Below are 9046 nucleotides of genomic sequence, written 5' to 3' on the forward strand. Positions count from 1 at the left end.
GTGGAAGTCCTGGTGAGTGAAGCTAGACAATGAAAGTCTTAGTGAGTGAAACTAGGCAACCCTAGGAGGAGGTAACCCTATCTAATGAGAAGTCTTAGAGGAGTAAACTCTAAGCATGTGTAACCGACTGATTTCCAGTTGACTGTGTACGGTCAACCGGACCAGCGAATCTTAAAAGCTACTAACACTTATTTACTTTAATATTTTATATATATTGTGTTAACTTAGTGTTGTAAGAAAGTCTTAGTTGATCATGTTGATCAAACACTAAGCAGAGCCAGAGAAAGTTCAAATAAGTCTGGAGGACCAGATGTTTCATAGGTCAGGTCGGGTAAACAATTAGAGGAGAGAGATCGAGTGAGGATGATTTCAATGGGGCTATAAGCGCTCGTTCAACTTAGATCCATTTTAAAAGTTTAAGTTGAGACCATGACTAAATCCTAGTCTTGTTAAGACAAAATCTAAGTCATAATAAATTTTGTAGGATATTTTTTGTTATTTGAACTAACACATTTTGCAGGAGTGAAGTGTAAAAGTTAAGTCTCGGATGAACAATGCTCGAGGCACATCAGAGATGACTGGAGGCGCCTGAGAACTCGAATGAATGCACCCTAAATAGGGTGAAGGCGCCCTCATGCAGAGAAATTTCGAGGATGGAAGTTTGTTGCGGGAAAGTGTCCTGGAGGTGCATTGGAGGTGCCTTGGAGCGCTTGGAGGCGCCCTCGCACGAATAGAAACTGCAGGCGTTGGAGACGATAGAGGCTGAAAATTACAAGATCATATTTGAGGTTAGAGGCGCCTCAGATGAGGTTGGAGGCCCCCTCAACACCCTTTCAAAGTAGAGTTCAGACAGCCTTAATGTATCATCTTATGTACAAGCTCAAACGATCCTTCTATTGTTCCAACCGCGCTACTGCTTTGTTACGACGCTGCGACACTGACTCCAAGCCTCGACTTCCATTTACTATGAGTCATTATATTTTAATTTAAGTTGCATTATCTATTGTTTATTATTAAATAGAGGAAGTGCAAGATTGTTACATTTCCTTCGATCATTTGTATTTGAATTACTCTTCCGACGGTTCTGGAAGAGAATTTAATGGATTGCCCATCAATAGGTTAGAGAGACTTGGGTTTTGGAGTAGGAGTCGCTGAAGGCACCAAACCAAGTAACTGACCTTGTGTTTTTTCTCATGTGTTTATTTTTCTTTATTCACACTATGCACTCATTTTAAAAATTAAAATAGTATAGATTTTTAAAATCATGTGATTTACCCCTCTCTTATGTGCATCGGTCCTACAGGGACAAATATTCTTTCAACTCTATAAAGGCTTGATCACATTTCTCATCTCATTCAAATTTTACAGCTTTCCTTAATACCTTAAAGAAAGGTAGACTCTGAGTGGCTGAATGGGAGATGAATCAGGATAATATCATGATACGACAGACTAGTCGTCGTGATTCTATGAGGTTGCGAGGTGGCGACATGTTTTGAAGATCTTGAACCTTCTCTAGATTAGCTTCAATTCCTCGCTCAATAACTATATATTCGAGAAATTTTTCACTTTTGACCCCGAAAAGATATTTATGGGGGTTCATCTTAAGCCTGCATTGTCTTAAGGTGCAACATATTTCCTCAATATTAGAGATAAGGGTCCCGACTTGAACATACTTAATTAAAATATCATCAATGTATACCTCCATATTTTTTCCGATCTGATGTTTGAAAACCCGATCCATAAGCCATTGGTAAGTCGCCCCTGCATTCTTTAGACTGAATGGCATGATAGTGTCGCAAAAGGTTCCGTTGGGGTGATAAAACTAACCTTTTCTTGATCCTCCAGAGCTAAAGAAATTTAATGATAGCCTTAGTTAGCGTCCAACATGCATATGATCTCACAACCAAAAGTCAAGTCTACCAACTGGTCGATACAAGAAAATGGGTAGCAATCTTTTGGTCATACTTTGTTGAGGGTCTGGAAGTCGATACATGCCCTTTACTTTCCTCTGAGTTTAGAGACTAATACCATATTGGATAGTCAAGTTGGGAACTAAACCTTTCGTATGTACTAGACTTCTAATAATTTATGCATCTCTGTCTAAATCACTTGGCCTTACTCTGGTGAGAATTTTCGCTTCCTTTGCCAAATAGGTCGAGCCCCTGAAAGGATGTTCAACCGATGGACCATTATCGAGGGAGAAACACATGTGACTTCTTTAATCGATCAAGTGAAGACATCATGATTGCTAGAGAGACAAGCAATTAGTTCTCCTCTAAGTTCTGACTGGATATTTGTGGCCACTCAGACAACCCCCTCTTGGTTGCGTGGGGTGAATTTGCACCTCCTAATAACCCTCCTCTAAGTCGGGTTATTAGTGTCTTTTTGGTGACTTGGAAGAAAGTGATATGAGTTCGGCAAGCTTTTTGAGAATCAACATGAATCACATCTATGTAGCATTTTTTGGCCGCCAATTGATTTCCTTTACTTCCCCTATTTGATTATCCACCTAGAATTTGATCTTTTAGTGGAAAGTGGAGTCAACAACCTAAAAAAAGCTTAATGCTAGTCTTCTCAATATAGAATTATAAGTTGACTTCGTATTTACGACTAGGAAAGGTGTGTGTTTAGTTCTTCTCCTCGTTTCTTCTCCTAGGGAAGTGAAAGATGGATTTGCCCCATGGGTTGTACATGATATCTAGAAAATCCGAATAGAGAGGTCTTCATGGGGTGCAATTCCTCCCCTCCCGTTATAGTTGATCAAATATTTCCTTGAAGATGATGTTAACAGAACTATCTATGTTTATGAATACCCTCTTTATTATATAGTTGGCTATTAGTGTTGGATCGTGAAACGTCGATAGAGGGGGGCGTGAATATCGATTCAAAAAACAACGAGTATAAACGCAGCGGAATAATAAAAACTGAGACAAACTGAACACGGTGTTTTTTACTTCGTTCGGAGCCTGTGACGACTCCTACTCGAAGGCCCGTACTCCGTGAGTACTTTCGTTGGGCAATCACTAGCAGTTCGAAAATGATTACACTTTAATAGTACAGAAATGCTAGTAAAATAAAGAAAAATACCGACAAGAATTAAAGAAAAAAGAAAGGAGCGTATTGTCGGATCTTTGTTAGCGTCGCTGGAGCACAGAGCAGTAGAGCAAGCAGTAGAAGACTTTCTTTCTGTTATTGTTTTGAAGCTCCCCTCTGACCCTCCTTTTATATGAGGCTCGGGGCGCCCTGGATCCCTTCCGGGTGCCCTGGTGGGGCGTGGCAGGTCCAACCAACAAGCTCCACGTGGCGATGCGCGAGTTTGGATAAAACTTACCTCCGGGCACCCGGATCCCTTCCGGGCGCCTGGACCTCCGGGCGCCCGGACCTCTTATTTCCAGGAACTCCTTCTCCTGCAAAATAGAGTTAGTCTGAGGTAAATGTATATCCTGTAAAACAGATTGTTAGCACAATTAAAGTTCAACAAAGTAATAGCAAAGAGTATGACTTAGATTCCGTCTTTCCGAGACCGGAATCTAGTCACGATCTCGACTTAGATATCTGAAATGGATCTAAGCCGGATCGACGCCTAATGTTCCCTTCCCGGGAACGCGTCCTCGCAGTCACTCCCCTCCAGTGACTTACCTCACTTACTTGCCAGACGTCCGGTCAGCCCGTCGACCCGTCTGGACTTCGTGCCAGCTATCCGGTCAGCCCGTCGACCTAGCTGGACTTCTCTCCAAGAGTCCGGTCAGCCCGTCGACCCGCTTGGTCTTCTCGCCAGCTATCCGGTCAGCCCGTCGACCTAGCTGGGCTTCGTGCCAGACATCCGGTCAGCCCGTCGACCTGTCTGGACTTCTCCTACACACTTGATCAAAGTGTCAGACAACAACAAACTAACTTAACATGATTTGTCATTCATCAAAACCTATGTTAAATCGTTAATGCTAACCGCACCAACAATCTCCCCCTTTTTGATGGAATGACAACCTGGTTAAGTTAGTGAAAACATATGCAAGAAACAACATGCATTTATGTGGTTTTAGAGGTTAGTTTGTATTTTCAAATTGGTTTAGCTAACTTAACCACCAAACCCTCCCCCTTTGGCATTCATCAAAAATAAGCATGGATTAAGTAAGCATAAACATAGACTTCAGACAAAGTAAGAAATAATGTCAAGTTAATCTGGGGGAGTTTAAAACATAGATTATTTTGCTTTTATTTCTTAAATCTTTGAAAAAAAACCAAGTCTTGAAAGATAGCTAATTTTTTTAAGTATAGTTTTTAAGGTCAAAGTTAAAAATTCAAGGTTTCAAACATAAGTTTTCAAAATCAAAATTCCAAAACTAAGTTTGAAAAAATCTATTTTTCAAAACTGATTGAAATTTATTTTTCAACACTAAGTTTGTAAAAGATTCAATTTTCAAAATTAAGGAAAATGATTTTGAGAAGCTTAGTTTGTAAACTTAAGTTTGAAAAATCTAATTTCCACAATTTTCAATAACAAAGTAATTTTTAAAACTAGTTTTTGTAAAATTTAACTTTCAAGAACTAGATTTTTAAATTTAATTTTCAAAATTAAGTTAAATCTAATTTTCAAAATCAATTTTCAATAACAAAGTAAAAACTCAAAACAACTTGGTTGTATAAGAGTTAGTTTGCAAAAAAAAAAAGAATTTTGTCAAGAAAACATTTTTCAAATACTGACATAAAATGTTGAAAGTATTTGCTAAAAATATTCAAAGTAGAAAAAGGAGTTTTCAAAATAATTTTCTAAAGTTCTTTTTCAGAATCAACTTTTCACAAAAAAATATGCACATTTTTAACCAAGTTGAGTTTAGACTTTCAAAAATAAGTTTAAGGTTCAATTTGAAAAATTGAAGTAGTTTTATTTCTCCCCCTGAACCTGACATTAAATCAAATGTCTAACCAGTTTGTTACTGACTGACTTATCAGAAGATAGCAGCTTTCACTCGGTTAGTCAAGTTAAGTTCAACCTTAACTTGATTAATGTATATTTTGTATTTAACGTCCAGACTTATATCGATGCACTGAAATAAGCATCTTAAGTCTTAGGCAAGTGGCCTATATATCTCACCCCTTTCTATGTTCGTCAAACACAAGCAAGGTAAGCCTAGGGTTTTGGTGAGATGCTCAAAACTAATCCTATGGGTACATGCTTTCTAAGGATTTTAAACTAGTCTAAGGCTAAAAATATTTTTAAAATTCTAAAAATAGGAAAGTTGTGAAAATAAAATATGTTTTAGCCTATAATTTGAGAATAACCATTTTTGAAAATATTTTTAAAATATGAAATTCCTAGTCTATGAAGCACATTCCTAGTTTTCTCCGCAAATTGCTAAATTCACTTTCAGGGAGTGGTTTAGTCAATATGTCAGCTAAATTTGACTTGGACTCAACGTATTTGAGTTCAATGTCACCCTTAGTAATATGATCTCTGATAAAGTGGTGCCTGATTTCAATGTGTTTGGTTCTTGAATGATGCACTGGATTTTTTGTTAAATTTATTGAGCTAATATTGTCAATTAAAACTTTAACATTTGTGATTTTTAAGTTGAAATCTTTTAAAGTGTGTATCATCCATAATAATTGTGCTACACATTCTCCTATGGCTATGTATTCTGACTCAGTTGTAGATAGTGCAACACAATGTTGCTTTCTACTAAACCAGCTAACAAGTGAGGGGCCTAGTAGTTGGCATCCACCACTTGTGCTTTTGCAGTCTAATTTGCAGCCAGCATAATCTAAATCAGAATATCCTATTAATTCAAATTCATTGGTCCTAGGATACCAAATTCCTACGTTTGTTGTTCCCTTAAGATATCTAAAGATCCTTTTGACTTGAGTCAAATGGGATTCTTTAGCACAGGTTTGGTATCTAGCACACATACTAACTGTAAATAAGATATCGGGTCGGCTTGCAGTTAAGTAAAGTAGACTACCTATTGCACTTCTATAATACTTTAGATCCACTGGTTTTCCATTTGGGTCATTGTCTAAGATTGTGTTTACTGCCATGGGTGTTTTTATTTGTTTTGTATTTTTCATTCCGAATTTTTTAAGTAATTCTTTAGTGTATTTATGTTGATAAATGTAATTTCCTTCATTTGTTTGTTTAATTTGTAATCCTAGAAAATATGTCAATTTTCCTACTAAACTCATTTCAAATTCTTGTTCCATTAGGTTGATAAATTCTTCTAAAAAGTCTGAGTTAGTTGAACCAAATATTATATCATCTACATATATTTGTGCTATAAATATGTCATTCTTTAGTAATTTAGCAAACAAGGTTGGGCCAATTTGACCTTGGTTGAATCCTTTGGATGTTAAGTAAGATGTTAGCCATTCATACCATGCCATGGGTGCTTGTTTAAGTCCATATAATGCTTTCTTTAATTTAAAGACATAATCAGGATGTTCTAGATTTTCAAATCCAGGAGGCTGACCTACATAAACTTCTTCTTTTATCAGTCCATTGAGAAAGGCTGACTTAACATCCATTTGATATAGTTTGAGTCCCTTATGGGCTGCATAACTTAGTAACATTCTAATGGATTCTAATATGGCTACTGGGGCATAGGTTTCATCGTAATCAAGTCCTTCCACTTGACTGAACCCCTTGGCAACTAGCCTAGCCTTATTTCTAGTAATTTCCCCAGATTCACTTAATTTGTTTCTAAATACCCATTTTGTTTCTATTATTTTCTTATCTTTAGGTGGTGGTACTAGATCCCACACTTCATTACGCTCAAATTGAGCTAGTTCCTATTGCATAGCGATGATCCAATCTGGATCAAGTAGGGATTCGGCTACTGTTTGGGCTCAATTTTTGAAATCAGGGAAATTTGACTTAGGTTCCTAAAGGATGATCTGGTCTGAACCCTTAGGTCTGGGTCACCAATTATTTGATCAGTTGGATGGTTAGGGTTGATTCTTATAGTTCTTGGAGGTTGATTTACTTGAGTGTGTTCATCTTCTTCATGATCTAGGGATTGATTGGTTTCTTCAGAATTATTATTTTCAATAGGTTGAAGTTGATTTTGTCCTTGGGTTTCTTAAAATTTTACGTTTGTAGTTTCCTCGATTTTTAATGTAATTTTATTATATATTCTGTAACCCCTACTGTTTAGAGAATATCCTACAAAAATTTCATTTTCTACTTTAGAGGTAAATTTTCCTAAGTGTTCTCTAGTATTTAAGACGTAGGCTGGACACCCAAATACTTTAAAATATTTTATGTTGGGTTATTTGTTATAAAATATTTCAAAGAAAGTTTTATTATGTCTTTTATTTAATGTTGTTCTGTTTTGTACATAGCAGGTTGTACTAACAGCTTCTGCACAAAAATATTTAGGTAAATTATACTCATTTAACATAGTTCTAGAGGCTTCTAATAAAGTTCTATTTTTTCTTTTTACAATTCCATTTTGTTGGGGGGTTTTAGGACACGAGAATTCGTGATGGTAGTCATTCTCAAGACAGAACTTGTTGAAGTTATGATTTTTAAATTCTCCCCCGTTATCACTCCTAATTCTTTTAATTTTAATATCTTTTTCGTTTTCAATTTGTTTGCAAAAGTTTGCAAAGATTTCAAAAGTTTCGTCTTTATGTTTTAAGAATTTAACCCAAGTAAATCTAGAATAGTCATCTATTATTACTAAGCAGTATAAGTTTCCATTTATGGATTTGACTCCATGGGAGTCAAAAAGGTCTAAATGTAGAAGTTCTAATATCAAATTGGTTTGTGGATGATTGGTTGGTTTGTGAGTACATTTTGTTTGTTTACCTTGTTGACAAGCATTACATATGGTTGAATCTAGGTTAGGTAATTTCGGTAAGCCTCTCACTAGTCCATTTAATTTACTTATGTTTCTAAAGTTGGTGTGAGACATTCTCCTATGCCATAACCAAGTTTCTTCTTTTTGTGTTAAATAACACTTAATTGAGGAGGTGGTTAAGTTGATAGCATAGATGTTGTCTTTTCTAAAACCTTTTAGACTTATAGTAGGATTATCTAGATGTTTGATTAAACACTCTGTGGATAGAAATTTAACCTTATACCTAGTATCACACAATTGACTTATACTCAGGAGATTGTATTTAAAATTCTCGACAAGTAGAACTTTTGTAATTATGAAATCTATTTTTAATTCAATATTACCTATTCCAATTACCTTGAGTTTGCCGTTGTTTCCAAAGGCAACTGTTCCTAAGCTTTTGTAAGTGAGTTGAGTGAACTTGGTGTGATCTCCAGTCATGTGTTTGGAGTAACCACTGTCCAAAATCCACTTGGTTTCCTACAATGAGTAGGAGTTAAGGTTAGTCTTTTATTTTTAAAGTTAGTTTGATAATTTTAAAAGTTAAAATAATTTTTAAAGAGAAAAAAAAATTAGTTTGAATTCGAAATTTAATTTTAATTTAATTTGAAATTCAAAAATTTTAATTTTAATTCATTTGAAATTTAAAATTTAATTTTAAATTCAACGTTTAATTTTAATTTAATTTAATTTGAAATTCAAAAATTTAATTTAAAATTTGAAATTTAATTTTAAATTCAAAATTTAATTTGATCCTTAGTCATCTCACCCGATTTAAGTTTTCATTCAGGGAATCCTATAATTTTGTGAGATGGGTTAGATTTTAATTATGGAGTTTGGTTTAACTTGTGTTAGATTCAGGTTTAGCTTTGGTCTCTACAAATAGGCATTATTCGGATAAACTTCTAAGCTTGGTGAGTCACATGGACGTCATTAGAAGTAACCAACCTTTCGAGGTTTTTTGAATAGTCCTATCCACGGAGCTTAGTACTAAATCTTGGTCTAACTAGTTTGGATCCATTTAAGGGTAGCTTCGGTCAGTTCCACTTGGCCAAATGCACCAGATTGAAACCATATCTTTCTAGACATGCGATGCCCAAGCTTCCCTAACGTACTATCATCCAAAAACTTCACCAGTACCATGATTCAAGTTAAACTTGGTCTCTTTTTAACTAATCCTAATTACCCTGCCGGGTTAGTTAGTTTTGAAGGTG

The sequence above is a fragment of the Zingiber officinale genome, chromosome 8A (assembly GCF_018446385.1).
Source record: "Zingiber officinale cultivar Zhangliang chromosome 8A, Zo_v1.1, whole genome shotgun sequence".
Lineage (NCBI taxonomy): Eukaryota > Viridiplantae > Streptophyta > Magnoliopsida > Zingiberales > Zingiberaceae > Zingiber > Zingiber officinale.